The sequence below is a fragment of the Myodes glareolus genome, chromosome 3 (genome assembly GCF_982192425.1).
Source record: "Myodes glareolus chromosome 3, mMyoGla1.1, whole genome shotgun sequence".
NCBI classification, from domain to species: Eukaryota; Metazoa; Chordata; class Mammalia; order Rodentia; family Cricetidae; genus Myodes; species Myodes glareolus.
The window spans coordinates 90,374,196-90,393,869 of NC_142028.1; the positions used below are offsets into that span (position 1 = coordinate 90,374,196).

Genomic DNA, 19,674 nt, shown 5'->3' on the forward strand with positions numbered 1-19,674 from the left:
TCAGATATGACCAGTTCATTAAATGGGGCATTCTATTCTTGCTCTCTGTCGTTCATGAATGACTTTCCTATTTAAAAAATGTTAATTTTGAAAGACTAAAACCCAAGACTGGAAAGAGAGAAGAAAACTATTTTTTAAAAAAGACTAATTGTGAGATACTTTGGTGAGTGTATTTGGGACGGTGTGCGGCTCGACACGGGGGAAGCCCTCAGGAGCACAGAACCCCCCACATGTCCAGGAGACCACAATTAAGGCTGTGTTTGACCACCATAGACGAAGAGCCACTTCTTAGGCACTGTGTCTTCAAGTGCATCTACATTAAACGTGGCGAAGCCCCGGCTCTTTGAGATACGCATCCTCTGGCGGCCCTGGATTTGTCTCTGTGGGGCATTTGTTACACGCGTCTTAATCTGTAGCTTGATGCAGAGTGACATGGTGCCCAACAGAAGCAGCAGGCTGGGTTCACTACTTAGGAAGCTGTTACTTACAACTTTGCATACCAGACCCAGTGAGGAAGTGATCGACCTAACTTAAAAAAAAAATTCAGCCAAGGAGCTGGAGAGATGACTTAGGGGTTAAGAGCACTGGCTGCTCTTCCAGAGTACCTGCATTCAATTCCCAGCACCTACGTGGAAGCTCACAACTGTCAGTCACTCTGTTCTAGGGGATCTGGCTCCCTTGCATGGACATACCTTCAGACAAAACACCAATGCCCATAAAACAGGAATACATAAATTATAAAAATATTTTTAAAAAGCCAACCAGTGGTGGTGGCATATGCCTTTAATTCCAGCAATTGGGAGACAAAGGCAAGAGAATATGAGTTCAAGGTCAGCCTAGTCTACAAAGCAAGTCCCAGCACAGCCAGGGCTGCAAAGAGAAACCCTGTCTCAAAAATACAAACAAAAAAAGCCACGCTAGTTGGGATACTGGGCCACCCTTACCAGACCACTGGGCCTTCTACAACAGTCAGCACTGGAGTCGGAGCAAATTGCTAACTTTTTGTTTTGTTTTTCTTTGGGGCAGCTAACTCTTTGTTAATGCCACACAGACTTCAAATGTTTTGCTGTGCCTAGAACATTGCCTAAACCCTTGTAATAGCGAGTTAATTATATTGTGACAAGCTATTGTTCTTAAATTTTATTGCTTTCTGATCAGTTGCTCTTTGGGGCAACAAGCAGCTTATACTTCGGACTTTCCATTGTTAATTTTGTGTAGGTTTTGTTTCGTTTTTGAGAAAGTCTTAATGTAGCCCAGGCTCACTGGTGATGACCTTGAACTGAAGATTCTTCTATAGCGTCTTAGTGTAAAGCACTCTGTCCGCTCTACTCTCTACAGTGTGCGAGCCAGGAACTAAACTGGAGACTTGAAAACATACAAACACAGACAGAGACACGAGGACACTGGTCATCGTTGTTGCAAGAATGGCAACTGTTTTCTTCTCGGGGCAGCTTATATAGGGCTCTGGCCACGCCCCAGCTCTCAGGATCTTTCAGCTGCAGAACCCAGCAGAATTTACTCCCCTGCCATCAGGGTCTCATGCTCAGAGCAGCTGCAGGCACAGCCAAAGTTGTTTTGCTCAGTTGACTCCAGCAGACAAAGAAAGTCAAGGGGCCAGGGGGCTGCAGCCCCTAACAGCTTCCTCTTTTCTATATAATTAGACCAGGCCTGCCTTGGGTTGCAGAAGCACATGACAGGCTCCTGTCTTGCCCATCTCTGGCTTACTGGTCTTTCCGTAGCCTGCTAACCCATACTGCTCTCGAAGGAAGCCCACTTTCTTGGGCAAATAGTGATTTTTTACATCACCACTGCTGCTACTGACGCCTGTTGTAGAGGCAGAGCAACAGAAACCCTCCAGCTATGGAGTTCCTAAGGGCAGCTGTTAAGCAAGCCTAGGCCACAGAGGAGTGGCTGGACTGGCATGGGCGTGGCACAAATGTAATGAAAGGAAAGAGAGCAGCCAACCATATACGCCAACTGCTCTTATAATAGGAGGTCTATAGGTCAAACCGAAAAATGCCCTGGCGAAAATTATATAGGGAATTCTGTATCTCTAAGGCAATGGTAATCTGTCTGGATAGGGGGTAAGCAGTGCTAGCCACAGCAGTCTGACTGGTGGCAATCCTAGTTGTCTTAGAGGCCACAGTGGTGACAATAGCAGCCACCCACGGTGATGGTGATCCCCAAGTCTCGGCCAGGATGGCTCAGCACCAGTTTGACTCAATGGAACAGCAAACTGGTTCTGCACCAAGCTCAGAACCCAGACCACAGCGGCAGTCATCTCGTTAGCCCAACAGCTGTTCAAAAGACACAAAACTTGAGAACAATTAAGGGTAGAATCATTAATTAGCCACAGACAGCCACATGAGAAGCCCTATTTTGGCTCTGGTTTTCCATCTTGCTGTGCTATTAAGGTAGAATCCTGCACAGCCAGGGGTCCAAAATTTAAACAGGCATGAAGTCCACAGAGATACCATCCCGTAAAGGTAGACACTACACCACACTGGGCTGGATTCGGGAAACGAAACTCCTGAGACTCCTTGCTAACATTCTTGTAAAGTGATCATGGTCCCCGTCACCACAATGAATAATGCTCTCTGGCCATAAGTCATAGTAGAAAATTCAGCAAAAATAAAACACAAACTGCCAGATAGTCTCCATAACTGATCCTCCTGCCTTTGCCTCCTTTAACAAATCCTACCAACATAACTGACCAGAGCATCAGGCGGGCTTGGAGACCTTCCACGGCTACTGTGTGGGTCCCTCAGGTAAGCTTGCTACTTCTTAAGCCTTTTCCATACGCTGCGCGCAGATGGGGTCTGAGCCACTCTGGCCAGCCCCAGCTCCAGCACTTGTTGCCCTGGTCACCAATGTTCCTAGCACCACCTGTGGCAGCTCCACCAGGCCAGGCACTGACTGGGCCAGGGCGGCGGGCCACCTGTGCTGGGAGCTGGTAGGCAGGCTTGCTCTCGGGAATCTCCAAAGAGGCCCAAGCTCGCCGCCTCCACACTGCTTGCTGCTCGTCCCAGCCAGGCCCACAATGGCAGACAGGCTCTGGAGCCCTAATTTCTCCAGTAAACAATCATCTAGGGGATTTGGGTGTTTTTTTCTCTGTAAACTACTTCCTGCTGTTTATTGGGTGAAGTATCTTTGGGGGTATTCACAGGGACATTTCAGGGGGGTCTTAGTTCATCAAACCACATTAGCCTAGAATGAATCCACAGGTTCTCATTCTCTGTGGAAACAAAAGCAGAACCTCTTTTCCAAAGCAACCAATCCATAGGCCCGTCTTTTACAGTCAAGATACCTTTCTTAGCAGTTCCCAGACTCAAATGTCTTTCTCCAGCCAAAAAACCAAGACAACACAGTAATATACATAATACAAATTCTCTGTGCATGTTCCATCTTTACATGGCTTATTATTATTTACTCTGTCTCTTTAAAAACTTACTCTTTCTCTTCCATTCTTTTAGTCTGACTGTGTATACTCTGTCTCTTTAAAAACTTACTCTTTTTCTTCCATTCTTCTTGAGGCCTTCAATTCACCCTCCCACCTCCTCTTTATTACTTTCCTGTTGGCCAACCTTCTGGAGGGCGTCCCTCAGAGAACCCCTAGTTCCCAGTCTTAGCAGTGCCTCCTGCTGTGGGGCCTGCACCACCTGGAACCACTATTGGGCAAGAGCCTGGGGATGAAACACATAGACACATACCCATCTTCAATCTACCCTCACCATTCCCGAGGGCGATCTCTCAGCCTTTCCTTAGTTCCCCGATCTCGCTGGGAGCCTCCACTTGTAAAACACCATGTCTGCTCTATGTTCTATGGTATGCGAGCTGGGAACTAGGCTGAAGACTTAAAAACATATAAACACACACACAGACAGAGACATGGGGACACCAGTCATCCTTGATGCAAGAATGCCAACTTTATTATGCTCAGGGGCAGATTATATAAGACTTTGGCCACACCTCAGCTCTCAGGATCAGCTGCAGGCCTCACCGGAACCCATTCCCCTGCCATCAGGGTCTCGTGCTCAGAGTGGCTGCAGGCACAGGTAAACAAGTTGTTTTGCTCAGTTCACTCCAGCAGGCAAAGGGTCTGAGGCAGGCAAAGAAAGTAAAGGGGCCAGAGGTCTGCAGCCCCTAACATCTTAGTTTGGGTTTCCATTGCTATGAAGAAGCATCATGACCACAGCAACTCTTGTAAAGAAGATATTTAATTGGGGTGGCTTGCTTACAGTTTCAGCATTCATTATTGTAACATGAGGGCCGGCTTGTTGGGGTATCTGTTCCCGCCCGGTACCCCACAAGCGGCAAGTCCCAGAGAAAATCAATCACACAGAGATCTCTATAAGTTATAAACTGATTGGCCCATTAGGTCAGGCTTCTTATTAGTCCTTGTAACTTACAGTAATCCATTATCATTATCTATGTTAGCCACACGGCTCAGTACCTTTCTCAGCTGGGCAGGCTACATCCTGCCTCTTCGGTGGTCTGCGCAGGAGTGGCAGAGGGAGCTTCCTGCTTCCTAGACTACTCCCAGTCTCTTTGCTCTCCCGCCTCTACTGCCTGCCTGGCCACGTTATCATGCTGGGGAGCATGGCGGCATATAGACAGACATGATATTGGAGGAACAGCTGAGAGTCCTGCAGCTTGCAGGCAACAGGAAGTCACCTAAAACCCTGGGCTTTGTCCTAAGCATAGGAAATCTCAGGCCCCACCCGCACAGTGGCACACTTCCTCCAACAAGGTCATAGCCATGCCAAGAAAGCCACACCTCCTAAGAAGGCCACTCCCTGAAATTCTGGGGGCCAATTGTATTCAAACTACCACATATGCCTTCCAAATCCTGGGATTACAGGCCTGCAACAACTTACCGTTTCATACAGTGCTGGGGATAAAACTCTGGGCTTTGTGTGTGCTAGGTGATCACGCTACTAGCTGAACCACATGCCCAGCCCTTGACTTATTTATTTTAAACTTAATTTATTCTTTGAGTCTTTCACATCATGCATCTCAATGCCTTATATTTCCCCATCCCTTTATATCTGCCCTTGCAAACCCCCCAAAATAAAATTTAAGACAAAAAGAGAAAAAAAAGTAAATAAAAAGACAAATCAATCTCATCGCAGAAGCTACAGTGTGACGCACTGAGTCAACGTGGTAAAACCTTTTATTCTTAGATCTTTACTTGCAAGTGTTCATTGCAAGGAGTCATTGGTCTGGTTCAAGGCATCTGGTTTCTACTACACCATCAGTTGTGGCCCCCCACCGGGGACTCCTCTTGGCTGTCCTGCTGTTGTCCTGTGTCATGGAGGTCCTGCTGCTTTGGGTCTGCACATCTGGTCCCTTCACATGCTCCAGCAGACCATAGATGGGGTGGATGTTGGCGTGGGCCAGGTCACGACCCTGATTCTGGGCCTGGGTAGCAGCAGGGTTGGTCTACCTGCCTTAGCCTGGTTTTCTGAAGCAAGTTTCTCACTGTAGCAAGGACTGGCTTTAAACTCAATGCAGTCCCAGTACTTGAGTGCTGGGGTTACTGGTATGAGCCAATATACATGGCTGATTTTTTTAAAAAAAATTGTTTCCTTCTCGAGAAATGTCAAATAATTAATGTAGATAGCCTGCCCTTGAGGAGGTGGAACATATTCCGCATTGTCACGTTTGAGCTGTGGATACTGACTTCTTTCTAAAGAATGAAGAGTGGCCAAGGGGACAACCGCAGTGAATAAGTATGATTTGTATGACCTTAGCCGTGTACTCAAGGTCATCAACAGTGAGCGAGTACATTCAGTTACTAGGGTGTGACGAAATGGTACTTCATTCTGTGGTCTCTTCTAAAAACTCAAAAAGGCATGAAAACACTCATATCCAGCATTGTACCAAACATCTGACCAGAACTACCAAGAACCACAATGGTTGTCAAAAACAAGGAACTCTACTGGGCGTGGTGGCACACAGTCTTAATCTCAGCACTGGGGAGGCAGATAGATTTCTGAGTTCTGTCAGTTTAGTCTACAGAGTGACAGATACCCTGTCTCCAGACATAAAACACACACACAGCAACAAAACAAAACAAAACTTCTGATTTAGCGAAAATTGCCTAGGAAGAAATGAAGACTAAATTCGGTGGATCTAGCTGAGCTCCTAGATGAGATAAAGCCAACGTCACTAGAAAAGAAATAGGAACTCAATGAGTAAAGCAGGGATAAAAGCAAGGGTAACATGGCAGGACTGGTCCACTAACTGTAACAAATGTCACCTGTCAGGATGCTTGGGAGGCACTGTGTGAAACCTCCCTAGGAGCTTCGACACGTTTCTGCAGATCTAAAGTTGTTTAAAACACACCAGAAAACAGACTGCAGGAGAAACGTCTTTTCTGTGCTGTTCCCTTCTTCAGACACAGTTTCTGCTCACTGGACTGGAGTCCACTTCGTCTTCTTATTGCTCAGTCCAGCACACGACGCACACACTTGCTAGAAGAGCCACAGATGAGAAGGCCTGCCTGGGACGTTCTCCCTTTCTTTTGGGTTGGAATACAAGCCTGTAATGAAGTGTGAACTGAGAGGACTGGCCTGACTGGGATGGAGTGAGGGGGATTATATCTTTATGTGCTCGGACTACTCCTGTACTGTTGTTTTCCAGGAGCGGGGGAGATGAGTGATGTCGAAAAGCACGAAGCAGGCAAGTTCTCACGTTCTTAGAAAATTCATGTCCACTTTCTGCTGCTGTCTTTGAAGAGAGGTGGCTGAATTTCTGTGAATCCCACTGATGGAGATAGTTTCTTGGCACCGCCGCCCGGCATTGGTATTCTCATTTTGAAAAGAGTGTCTTGAGGCTGAGACAGCCTTGGGGGCTATTAGTGATGGCTGCCCCAGAATGTTACCGAGGTTTGTGTGGCTGTGCCCGAACATGAATGCTGTTACCACACAGCCACCTCTTCTGTGATCCTCCAGCAGTGCTGGGGGCATCGGACTGAGGAGCAAGGCTTCATGTCTGATGGCTACCCATGTATCATAAGACAGCAGCTTTGATATAGCGGTTTAGGTCCTCCAGGAAGGCAGAAGTTTCCAGATTTAAGTGTTAGTATGGGCTGACTTCTAAAAGGGTATGCCTTGGGACTAGGGAGCCATTTTTGTGAAGGGCATCAATAGAGCTTTCATAGCAAAGTTTAACAGTGGAATGCGTTTTGTCGAGACACGAGTCTTCCCCACTCCCCGTTGTCTCATTTCTGTGAAGAGGAATCCAGAGCTGAGGCTGAGTGTAGTGATCCAGGTCAAGCACTTGCCCAGCATGCTGTGGCCCTGGGCTTCATCCTCAGCACTAGTGGGGAAAGGCCACCTGCCAAGTCTCAAACTTATTCTAATCTTATTTTTCTAATATAAAATTTACCACTTGAATGTGTTTTCATCAGTCCTTTGTGCAATTTGTGTGTGTGTGTGTGTGTGTGTGTGTGTGTTTCTGTGAAGCAAGCAGTTAAAAAATGCCTTTAAACCCCTCATCAGACAAAGGCCTGATCTCCAAAATATACAAAGATCTCAAGAAACTAGACACTAAAACTCTAATTAACCCAGTTAAAAAATGGGGTGCTGATCTGAACAGAGAATTCTCAACAGAAGAACTTCGAATGGCCAGAAGACACTTAAGGTCACACTCAACCTCCTTAGCAATCAGGGAAATGCAAATCAAAACAACTATGAGATACCATTTTACACCGGTCAGGTTAGCTAAAGTCAAAAACACCAATGATAGCCTATGCTGGAGAGGATGTGGAGAGAGGGGAAGTCTCATCCATTGTTGATGGGAATGCAAACTTGTGCAGCCACTGTGGAAATCAGTGTGGCGGTTTCTCAGGAAACTGGGAATCAACCTCCCTCAAGACCCAGCAATTCCACTCTTGGGAATATACCCAAGAGATGCCCTAACATACCACAAAAGCATTTGTTCAACTATGTTCATAGCAGCACTATTTGTAATAGCCAGAACCTGGAAACAACCTAGGTGCCCCTCAATAGAAGAATGGTTAAAAAAGGTGTGGAACATATACACATTAGAGTTTTACTCAGCGGTAAAAAAAAAAAAAAAAAATGACATCTTGAATTTTGCATGCAAATGGATGGACATAGAAAATGCTTTACTGAGTGAGGTAACCCAGACCCAAAAAGAGGAACGTGGTATGTATTCACTCATATGTGGATTCTAACCGTAATTAAAGGTCTTTGAGCCTATTATTCGTGATCCTAGAGAAGCTAAATAAGAACGTGAACATGAAGAAAATCATGTAGTTATCCTCCTGGAGATTGGAAGTAGACAAGAGTGCCAGGCAACCTCGGGTGCATGGGGGTGGGTGGAGGGGTTGTTGGAAGGGGAGAGGGTTAGAGAGAAGGGAGTAGGGGAGGAATGGGGAAAGCTTGGGGGATTGGGATGGGGGGAGGGAGGAAGGATGGATATGGGATCAGGGAAGTATATATCTCAACTAAGGGAGTCATTTTAGGGTTTACAAGAGACTTGATTATAAAGGGGATCCCAGGTCCAAGGAGAGATCCCCAGATTGTTCTCTGAACAGAGGAGAGGGTGCCTGAACCGGCCTTGGCCCATAACCATACTGATGAAGATTTTACATATCACCATAGAACCTTCATCTGGCGATGGATGGAGATAGAGACAGAGACCCACATTGGAACACTGGACTTAACTCCCTTGGTCCAAACGAGAAGCAGAAGGAAAGAGAACGTGAGCAAAGAAGGCAAGACCAGAGGGAACCTTCACCCGTTGATGGATGAAGATTGAGACAGAGACCCACATTGGAGCACTGGACTGAGCCCCCAAGGTCTAAATGAGGAGCAGAAGGAGGGAGAACATGAACAAGAAAGGCAGGACTGAGAGGAGTGCGTTCACCCACTGATACAAGGGGACTGATCTAATGAGAGTTCACCAAGGCCAATTGGACTGGGACTGAATGAGCACGTGATCCAACCAGATTCTCTGAATGTGGCCGGATTCTCTGAATGTGGCTGGCACGGGTCTTTCTGAAAAGCCATTGACAATGACACTGGGACTTGTTTCCTCTGCATATACTGGATTTTTGGGATCCAGTCTGTTTGGATGCTCACCTTCCTGGACCTGGAGGGAGGGGGGAGGAACTTGAACTTCCCACAGGGCAGGAAACCCTGACTGCTCTTAGGGATGGAGAGGGAGGGAGAGAGGGAGTGGGGGGGAGTGGGAGGGTGTTGGGAGGAGGGGCGGAAATGGAAACTTTTATAAATTAATAAACTTTAAAAAAATGCTTTTATTTATTATTTGCTTATTTATTTCTTATTGGTTTTTTTTAAAAAAAAATAAAGTGTAGTTCAGGCGGGCAATCAAACTCATGGAAATCCTGCTTTAGACTTCCAAGCGCTGAAACCAACGGGAGCCACCGCCTAGCCCTTTTATTTTTTTGATTGACAGTATTGTTTGGTTAAGGTAAGTCAATATTTGTTTAGCAGCTGTGCAGTAAGTCACCCCATTTCACCCTTGAAGAGTAGAAGGGTTTGCATAACGAAACACCCGAGGATGCTCCGAGTCCCCAGCCACACCGCTAAGGAGCGGAAGAGTAGAAGTATGAACCCAGAAACTACAGTCACATATACACACACCATGCAGGCATGGATGCACATGCCAAGCACACAAATGTAAGTTATATCAGTCAATATAGCATTGCTTTGAAAGTGGTTGCACTGCGTATTTACACAGGAATGCCATGAGGTCAAAGGACAACCTTGTGGGCTTAGTTCATTCTTTTCACCTTTACCTGGGTTCCAGGGGTGGAACCCAGTTTGCCAAGTTTATGAAACATGAGCCTTTACCCACTGAGCAATGCTGCTGCCCCCACTTGGCTTTCGGATATCATAATAGGTGACATTTTGGAACAACTAGATCAGGCATGTGTAAAATCACCGTGAAACCTTCCACCACACACACTGTCTTCTTGCATCCTCTCCCAGGCTGGCCTTGAACTTGTGGCTAAAAATGGTCGTCCTACCCAAGGCCTCATTTCTTCAGCTTAAGGCTTGCAGGGATTTACTGCCACCCCCAGTTTCTGCTGTGCTAGAGATCAAACTCAGCATGCTAGACAGTGTCCTTTGAGCATGCTAGGTAAGTACCCTGCCGGCTGAGCTATGTTGTTTTCCCTTCGGCACAGAGACTGCACCTGAATCTACTGATTTACCATCTGCGGCCCCGTGGCCCTGCAGTCAGTGTCCTCGCTGCTCAGGCTGCGGGCATTGCTGCCAAATGTAGTTTTAGCTAAGTCTCTTTCCTTCTACTTACCAGTAAAAACTCAGGAGTCAGATGTAGGGGTGACTAGCTCAAGAGGTCAAGAGGCAACCAGCTGACCTCTTTTTGGCCAAAGACCCAGCAAGAGATCATCTCTCCAGTCATCCCAAACCAAAAAGACCCCAAAACTCCCAAGTCCCTCCCTACTTCTTCCTGTAAGTCTCACATTCTGTATTCCTGTATTCCTGTATTCCTGTATTCCTGGCACCTCCGTACTCTACGGCTAATTCCAGTCAGCTAGCTGCTGACTCCCTGCCCCTCACACCCCCCTCCAAGGTTAATTCTATTAACACAGTCTCTGGTTTCACAGTGTGAACAAAATATCCCACAACAGAGCTACATCCCCTGCCCTAGGTACTTTACAAGTTTTTCCGTAACTGGGCAGTGGTGGTGCACGCCTTTAATCCCAGCACTTGGGAGACAGAGGCAGGCAGATTTTTGTAAATTCGAGGCCAGCCTGTTCTAGAACATGAATTCCAGGACAACCAGGGACTAGAGAGAGAGAGAGAGAGACAGAGAGAGAGAGAGAGAGAGACAGAGAGAGAGAGAGACAGAGAGAGAGAGAGACAGAGACAGAGACAGAGACAGAGAGAAGGAGAAGCTGCATTTGCCATGGTACACAACTCTGTGCGGTTGCTGCTCTCCTTCCTCGTTTACACAGGTTCCAGGTTGTCAGGCTTCCGCAGCAAGCACCTTTATCAACTGGGCCATCTCAATGTTATGTATTTATTTATTTACTTTATAATCCTGGCTGGTCTGAAACTTGCTGAGTAGACCAGGTTGGCCTTGAACTCACCGAGAACCACTTGCCTCTGCCTCCAAGCGCTGGGATTAAAGCTGTGCACTGCTACCCCAAGCCCTCACCACCGTTTTGGAGTGATTATTTGGCATTGACATTACTAGGTTTGAGAACCCTTCCCTTCCCTCCCTCCTTTCCTTGCTTTGCAGTCCCGACAACTGAGTCCATGTCTTCTTACCTATTAGACAGCCACCCTCCCACTAAGCTACATTTTAACTTGATTCTGAGACAGCTTTTCAGGTGCCACCTGAAGGCATGTCCCATCTCTTGTATCCAGTCCACTGCACTGTTCTTTTCCCAGAGAAGACTCTCTTTCTATCTGGACTATTTCCTTCTGCTTGGGACACCCACACCATCCACTTCAGTTATTTTCTCCTTGTCTTTCTTCTTTCCCCTTCACCTCTTCCCCCAACCTTCAACTACCCCCCCACCCCCCCCCACACACACACAGAGAGAGAGAGAGAGAGAGAGAGAGAGAGAGAGAGAGAGAACAAAAGCAAACCTGAGTCTTATCTCATGACCCTGAGTTTGACGTGCTTATGATGTCCCTAGAGTGAGTTCTATGCGGGCAGGAATCATGACACCCCCAGAGGTCCCAGACGCTGGCATGAGCTGCTTGTGGTTTGCAGCACTCTAAGCCATGTGAGGCCTGGGTGGAATCCTTCCTGTTTTCTGAGAATGGGTGAGAAGAGCGAAGAAGGTGCTTTCCGTCCCTGCTTCCCAGGGCCCAAGAGTGACTCCAGCCCGAAGCTCGCATCTTTCAACAGATGCATCAAAAGATGTGATCCCAGCAGAGCCAGCTCCCCAGTTGCTCCTGTCTCTCACACCCCTGCAGGAGGCCAGGGTAATGTCTCTCCCTGGGAGAACTGCTCTCAGAGCATCAATTTGGAGACCGTCATCTGAAAACTGGAGAGCCACTGTCTTAAAAAGGGTACCTCTCACCCAGGGTGTGGGAAGCTAGGAGGAGAGAGGGAAAGAAACAGAGGGAGACGCTGTCTTTGGTGAGGTAGAACCGTCGAAGCAGTTGAAAACAGGCCCATGTTTTATTCATTGAGTGAAACTCTAGACGGATTTATTCATTGAGAGGAGAAAAAGACACACGGTATCCCTTCAGCTAGAGGCTGGTATGCCCACCTTTCTTCACGGAAGAAATCCTTCCTCCCTATACACACACTCGCTGCTCTGAGATGTCAAGGAGCAGTACAGTTCTGAGATTTCGAGGCACTGTGAAACTTCCATCACCAATTCTCCTCTTTCTCCATAAAACAAATGCCAACTCTGTGGGACAGCAAGATGACTCGGCAGTTAAATGCGCTTGCTGCTAAGTCTGATGGTCTGCATTCAATCCCCAGAACCCAAATGGTTGAAGGAGAAAATGGACTTCCACAAACTGTCCTCTGACTCCCACACGCCTAATGGGGCACATGTGGGCATACATATGCAAACACAATCAATACGTGAATATAAAAACGTAGAAAACAAAAATCAAAACAGCAACTTAGCAAGACAGTAGAATCCAGTGGGCACATTTGTCCAGAGGAGACCTGAATAGGTGAGCACCTAGACTGTCATCCTGGAGGGAGGGAGCAGGGAACCCGCGTCTTCACCATTGTTCTCTGTGCACAGCGGTGTCTTGGTCACTTTCTGTTGCAGTGATAAAGCGCCACCACCAAGGCGACGTATAGGAGCTTAATTTTGGCTTGCCATTCCAGAGGATTAGTGGATCGTGGCGAGGACACGGCCATAGTCGGCAGGCATGGTGGCAGAGAAAAGAAGCTGAGAACTTGCACCCTCAACTGCAATCATGAGAGAGAGAGAGAACGAGCGAGCGAGCAAGAGAGAAAGAGAGAGAGAGAGAGAGCGCGCGCGCGAGCGAGCATTCAGAGTGGCCTAAGGTTCTGAAACCTCAAAGCCCGTCCCCAGCAAGACTGCACATCCTAGACTCCCCAAACAGTTGGTACTGAGGACTAAGTGTTCAAGTGTCAGGGCCTATGAGGGACGTTTCTCATTCAAACCACCACATACAGATGCACTAAGACTACCATAATAAAGACCCGTCTGCCTTAAAAGAATAACACTTTATTTACATGAGCTCGTGTGTTCACAGATGCTTTTGGTTGTGGGGACCAGAGGACCGTCTTGTGTATTTTTCCTCAGGTCCCACCAAGCTTTCATTTATTTATGTATTTATTTATTTATTCATTCATTCATTCTTGTAGTCATACATGTTACATCCGTGCTATATGTGGGAGTCAGAAGACAGCTTACAGGCACATGCCTGTCGCTCCTTTTACCATTGAGTCTGTGATTGAGCTCTGGTAAATGCCTTTAGCTGCTACTTTCTCTCTCTCTTCTCTCCTTCCTTCCTTTTTCCTTTTTAACCTGGAGCTTGTCGAGTAGGCTAGACTGTCTGGGCCGGCGAACCCCAGGGATACCCGTGTCTCCTTTCTCTTGCGTCATTTTCCCCCTCCCCTGTGCTAACACACACTATTGCACCAAGCTTTATTTTTAAATGTGGATTCTAGGACTCGAACACAAGCTCTGTGTTTGCCAGACAAGTACTTTGCCATCTAAGGCATCAGCTTGGCCCCCAGATACGCTTCCAGATGCATCTGCTTTAACATCAGTCCTACCCCAATTCAACCTGTGAATGACTGACCGAGACCTCCAGCTCTTAGTCCCATCTGTGACCCTTAGAAATCATTCGCTACAGTGTTTCTCAGATTGTGTCTTTGACTCATTAAAATGTCTCTTGACCCACTTTTTTTTTTTTTAATATAGCTCAGTTGGGAGAGTGCTTGCTTATCTTGTACAAAGGATGTGTTCAATTCCCAGCACCACATAAAACAAGGCTGTAATCCTAACACGTGAGAGAAAGAGGCAGGAAGATGAGAGATTCAAGGTCGCTTCTACTACAAAGCGAGTTCAAAGTCAACCTGGGCTGTATGAGTCCCTGTCCTTAAAATAGAAAGAAAGAAAGGAAGGAAGGAAGGAAGGAAGGAAGGAAGGAAGGAAGGAAGGAAGGAAAGAAAGAAAGAAAGAAAGAAAGAAAGAAAGAAAGAAAGAAAGAAAGAAAGAAACCATCAGAATGCAGAGCTTGCAGTAGGGAGATTTGGGAAATGCACTTGTCTGCATGTGTGTGTGCTGGGGATTTGTGTGGTGGGACACAGGTGTACTCTGCAGTTTCGCTTCCAGTCAAGCTGTTCTTACTGATCTACATACTAGGCTTCAGCAGATCATCTCATTCTGTGCCTCAAGGGACTGAAGCCAGTTAAGGCAGAAGTTTGTTCAGATCACCAGGAGCACAGCAGGGTCAGAATCTGGGCCTCAGTCTCTGTAGGCAGATATTTCTGTCCCTCCTGCAGCTCCCAAATCACAACATGGTGTAAAAATGGAGACTGCACTTTCGATTCCCGGCTGCCTGGACCCGAATAATCACACAGAAACCATATTAATTACAACACTGCTTGGCCAATGGCTCAGGCATAGTCCTAGCTAGCTCTTACATCTTAAATTTACCCATTTTTATTATTTTATATTTTACACTGTAAACAGTAAGGTTCTAGCGTCTTTCTCCTTCAGCAGCTACATGGTGTCTCTCTGACTCCTTTCTCTCTCTCTCTCTCTCTCTCTCTCTCTCTCTCTCTGCTTGGATTTTCCACCTTGCTATATTCTGTCCTCCCATAGGCTAAAGCAACTTCTTTATTAACCAATGGTAATAAAGCATATTCACAGCCTACAGAGGGAAATCCTGCATCAACACAGAGACTTCTTAGTTATGAAAGCTTGACTGATAGCTTAGCCTTGGTCCTAACTTATGGGCAGAGTTTCTCTGTGTCCTGGCAGTTGCTCCCAAACAACCATCCAGAGACTTAAGATTAATTATAAATGATTGACCAATAGCTTAGGCTTGTTTTTTAGCTAGCTCTTATAATTTAAATTAACCCATTTTTTATGTGCTGCCCCGGGCTCATTTACCTCATCTATGAAATTCCATGTTCCTTCTTTTGAGTCTAGCTTGTGACTCCTCAGACTACGCCTTTCTTCTTCCCAGCATTCTTTCTGACCCCCAAATCCTGCCGAGCTAATGGCCAATCAGCTTTTTATTAACAACGAGAGCAACACATTTCACAGTGTACAAGAAGAATTATTCCACAACACTAACTAGTTCTTATAACTTAAATTAACCCATATCATTTAATCTACATTCCTTTATGTGGCTCGGTTACCTTTACTAGTAGACAAAGCCCTAACACCAGTGACCACCCCAGAGTTTCTGTTTACCTAGGAGTTACAAAAGGGAGTGGCAGGGTAAATGTCCCCTCTGCCACTGGCAGTGTGCTGAGCTGACTGTGAAGCTGCCCACACAGGAACGAGTCCAGTAGAGGACACATTAAAATGCCCAGGTCTACGCTGCCCAGGTGCAGGTGACTGGAGAGCCCTGCCAGGCTAGGTTCACAGTGTAAATCCTTCCCCCACGCCTTCTGGCAAAATTCTCAGATCTGCCAACCCAAGTGCCTTAGTTTGCATGCTTTGGCACTCTAAAGGCCTCAGCCAGTTAGCAAGGTGGAGCACCAGCAGGAGCGTTTAGTTAGCTGAATACTTCCTTATGTTTTCCTGGTTTGTTCTCATAAAAAGTGACCTTAGCCTAACTTCTAGTAGCACATGATTGTGGAATGTGCCCTCCTGGAAGACACGATCTTATTTTTCATCCTGGGTAGGACTGAAAATATGCAAAAATTATTTTCGGATTCAACTTCATGAATCCGAAAATTCGTTTGGGTTGTGATAATAATGAAAGTTAGGATAATGTGCTGTGTGCCTGGTATTTGATAACTTATCTATCTTTATATACCTCTGTGTGTGTGTGTGTGTGTGTGTGTGTATGTGTGTGTGTGTGTGTGTGTTTTCAGACCTAGGACTTGTGTCCTAAGCTTTAAGAATGCTAGGCAGGGGAGCTGGAGAAATGGCTCAGATGTTAAGAGCATTGCCTATTCTTTCAAAGGTCCTGAGTTCAATTCCCAGCAACCATATGGTGGCTCACAACCATCTGTAATGGGGTCTGGTGCCCTCTTCTGGCCTGCAGGCATACAGACAGAATATTGTATACATAATAAATAAATAATTAAAAAAGAAAAGAATGCTAGGCAGCATGTTCCTCGGGCTGCATCCCTAAGGTTTCACGGTGTTACCAGGCTCGCCCTGAGCTGCTGGGCTCAAACTGTCCTGTGTGGCCTCAGCCTCCTGAAGGGCTGGGAGTGCAAGCATGTGCCACAGTGCCCAGTTACATAGATCATGACCGGATGTCACAAAAGCCATAGTCAAATAGGTATCACTGACCTGATACATCTGTCAAAGCTGATAACTCAGCCCAAGCCTTAGGGTTTAAGTTTTCCAATTCCTGCCAGTTCTTATCATTGGGGAGGGAATGCCAGAACTCCCAAGCCAGTGTGTTCTCAGCCATCTGAAAACAGTACCACTTCCATTCTCTTCTGGGTTTTGGTTTTGAATCTGCATCATTCACTTAATTCAGAAATGGGTTGGGCATTTACACACAGGCCCTGCTAGCCCCGAAGGCATTGTGGCGATGTTAGCATCCCCTGAAGGCTGTCTGCTGAACCTGCCTGTGCTTTTCTCCTGCACTGTCTGCACTGCCCTTCTTTCTGCAGGAAGCTGCCCCAACTCATGTTCTCGCTTCCGTATGGTATGCTCACACTCGTGCGCTTCAACTTACAGTGTTAGCTGCATCACTTTTCCCTAGAAAAGGCAGCTTTATGTTTTTATACACTTGATAATGTATATCCCAAGCAAATAGAGACAAGCCTAGTATCCTATATGTATGGATTTTACTTTATTTATTGTGTGTGTGGGGGGGGTGGTTGTGATGTGGAAGACAGAGGACAACTTGAAGGAGTCCGTTTTCTCCTTCTACCTGTGGGTCTTGAGCATTGGATTCACGTCGTAGTCTCAGCAGCAGTGACTTTTACTGGCTAAGACACCTTGCAAGCCTCGAGCCTGTTATAATAGGTATTCAAATGTGTGTTGAATGAATAGTGCATACAGGCAAATATGGAGACTAAAGCAACATTTACCACCTCTATTTATAAATAAGGGAACTGGAGTTTGTATTGAATCATGTGTTCAAGAGCAGAAGTAGTTATTCTTGACTTCAGACTCAGTTTTCTGAATATTAGTGGCAATAGTAGTTTCCTGACCCCACTGTATTATTGGAGTTAAAATAATTTAACACAAGGAGAGGCTAATATGGTACTTCATGCACCCTCCTTAGAGAAGGTGAATAATTCTAATTTTGGAATAAAAATATCCTTCCTCTTATCTATAGTAGTGGAAGAACCAGTACTAAATAAGATGCCTTATATCTACCCTATGCTGCTAGCCCCAAGTCTAGAGAAGAGAAACATATATGGCTGACTAACACAAAACTGCTTCCCTTGGAGTCAATGTGCTATGTGTCTGTCTGTCTGTCTGCTTGCCTGCCTATCATCTATCGACCTAGCATCTATCTATCTATCTATCTATCTATCTATCTATCTATCTATCTATCTATCTATCTACCTTCTTCTTCATCCATCATTATCTATCATCTATCTATCTACCTATCATCTATCAATCTATCTATCTATCTATCTATCTATCTATCTATCTATCATCTATCTATCTATCTATCTACCTATCATCTATCTATCTATCTATCTATCTATCTTCTTCTTCATCATCATTATCTATCATCTATCTATCTACCTATCATCTATCTACCTACCTATCTATATTTTATCTCTGTCTCTCTGTGTCTCTGGCAAGGTCTTACTATGTAGCCCAGGATGGTCTTGAATATGTGTTTTTCTGTCTCAGTGTCCTGAATGCTGGGATTCCAGGTGTGAGCCAGCCACCAGCCTGGTCCATAGTCTCTCTTCAAAGTTGCAAGAGACTTGAACAGCCATGCAGGGTTCTGGGCCTCAACCTTCTTACAAATGGACAGCCCATCCCACTGATAGACAGCTGCATCATCACTAAATTGTCGCGTTATTGGGGAATTATTTGTATTAAACTGAAATTCATGCCCAGGTAAGTACTGGTGTGAGTTCTGACTGCCAGGGCTCAGCAGAAGAAAGCGAAATAGCCTTTACTTCAGATAGGCATTTTTTATGGTCAAGAGAAACAAGCATCTCTCCTGTCCCAGGAGATGCATCCCCTTAACAGGCACCGCCCTACCTGCTGTCCCATCCTGACTGTCCCACCAGCACGCCTTGGCTTGTCGGCACATTACTGCACAGCCTCCTCCTGTGCTCTCCATGTGATATTGGGACTGCTTTGGCAATCACGCTACTTCACTGGCTCATAGTCCCACAGTTTGAGTGAGAACTCTGTTGGACTCTAGAAGGAAAAAAGCAATCCACAGATGGAGCTGAGCACCTTTGGTCATAAGGATACTACTAATGACCTTTGTGGATCCCATCCCCCCTTCCTGGGCCCCCCTTCCACACACAGGGCCATTATGAGAACAAGAGTATTTATTAGCCCAGACATTTCATATAAATTGATTATTTCGCTTTTGGGCTAGAGAGGTTCAGAGAAGTTGGTTCTGTGCTGTATTTGGGGGCTAAAGTCACAAGTGCCTAAGACTGCGTAGGTCATCATTTATATCTGACTTCAAATCCTAGGTTTGACAAACGCGCTTAGGCACTACCAAGGGTACAATTTACAGTCTGAGACATCTATTTTCACTCTTCCTGGGTCTCACTGTGTTCTTCCTCCTTCCTTTTTCTCTTCCCCACCCCCTTATCCTCCTTTCTTTGCCTCCTCCTTTCACTTTTCAGCTTTAAAAAAATTAAATTTCATTTATTATTATTATGCGTGTGTGTGTGTGTGTGTGTGTGTGTGTGTGTGTGTGTGTGTAAGATCTGGGGCCGGGTGGGGGGTACACGTACCACGGCAGCTTTGTGGAGTCAGTTCTCTCCTTCCACCTATACGGGAGTTCAGGAAATAAATTCAGGTCACCAGACTCCTGTGGCGAGCACCATTTAGCCAGGGTCACTGTGTCCCAGGCTAGTTTCAAAGTCAACGCGTAGTTGAAGATACTCTTAAACTCCAGCTCTGCTAAGTGTGCCTGCCGACTCCACCCACATAAGACTGTTTACTCGCAGCCAAGCTTAGTTAGGGTCTGATAAGCGTTACAATAAACAGGATGTGAAACAGATGAACGCATCCAGCGTTTTGTTGAGAAAAAAGACAAACATAAAGGACCGAGGGAAAGACGGGTTCAGATGGAATGTAAGATTGCACCCTCCTGATTATTCACAAAAGAGATGAAAGGGCCGTGTTTCAGGCTTTAAAAATGTTCCCTGCACTCCGTGCACCTGTGGCGCAAGACTGACGCTTGCTCCACTTCGCAGGGACTTAGAGCAAACAGTTGGCGTTAGCTACTCCCGAGTCTCCAGTGCTCTTACAAAGTGAGTATCGTTGTTTCTCACGGGATCCTGCCTCTCTTCTTGCCCTCACTCCCCTTTATTTGAGATGAAGCCTCTCTATATGGTCCA

At 46.1% G+C, this 19,674-nt stretch overlaps 1 long non-coding RNA gene across 1 annotated transcript; it reads right to left on the minus strand.

Annotated features, from left to right (window-relative positions):
* Positions 1-12,140: 12,140 nt before the first annotated feature.
* On the minus strand, positions 12,141-19,348 carry LOC146895113 (uncharacterized). Its single transcript, XR_015000730.2, has 3 exons — positions 19,066-19,348; positions 18,350-18,511; positions 12,141-12,912 (listed from the first exon to the last, which is right to left on the minus strand). It is a non-coding gene; the product is annotated as an uncharacterized LOC146895113 (long non-coding RNA).
* Positions 19,349-19,674: the final 326 nt, after the last annotated feature.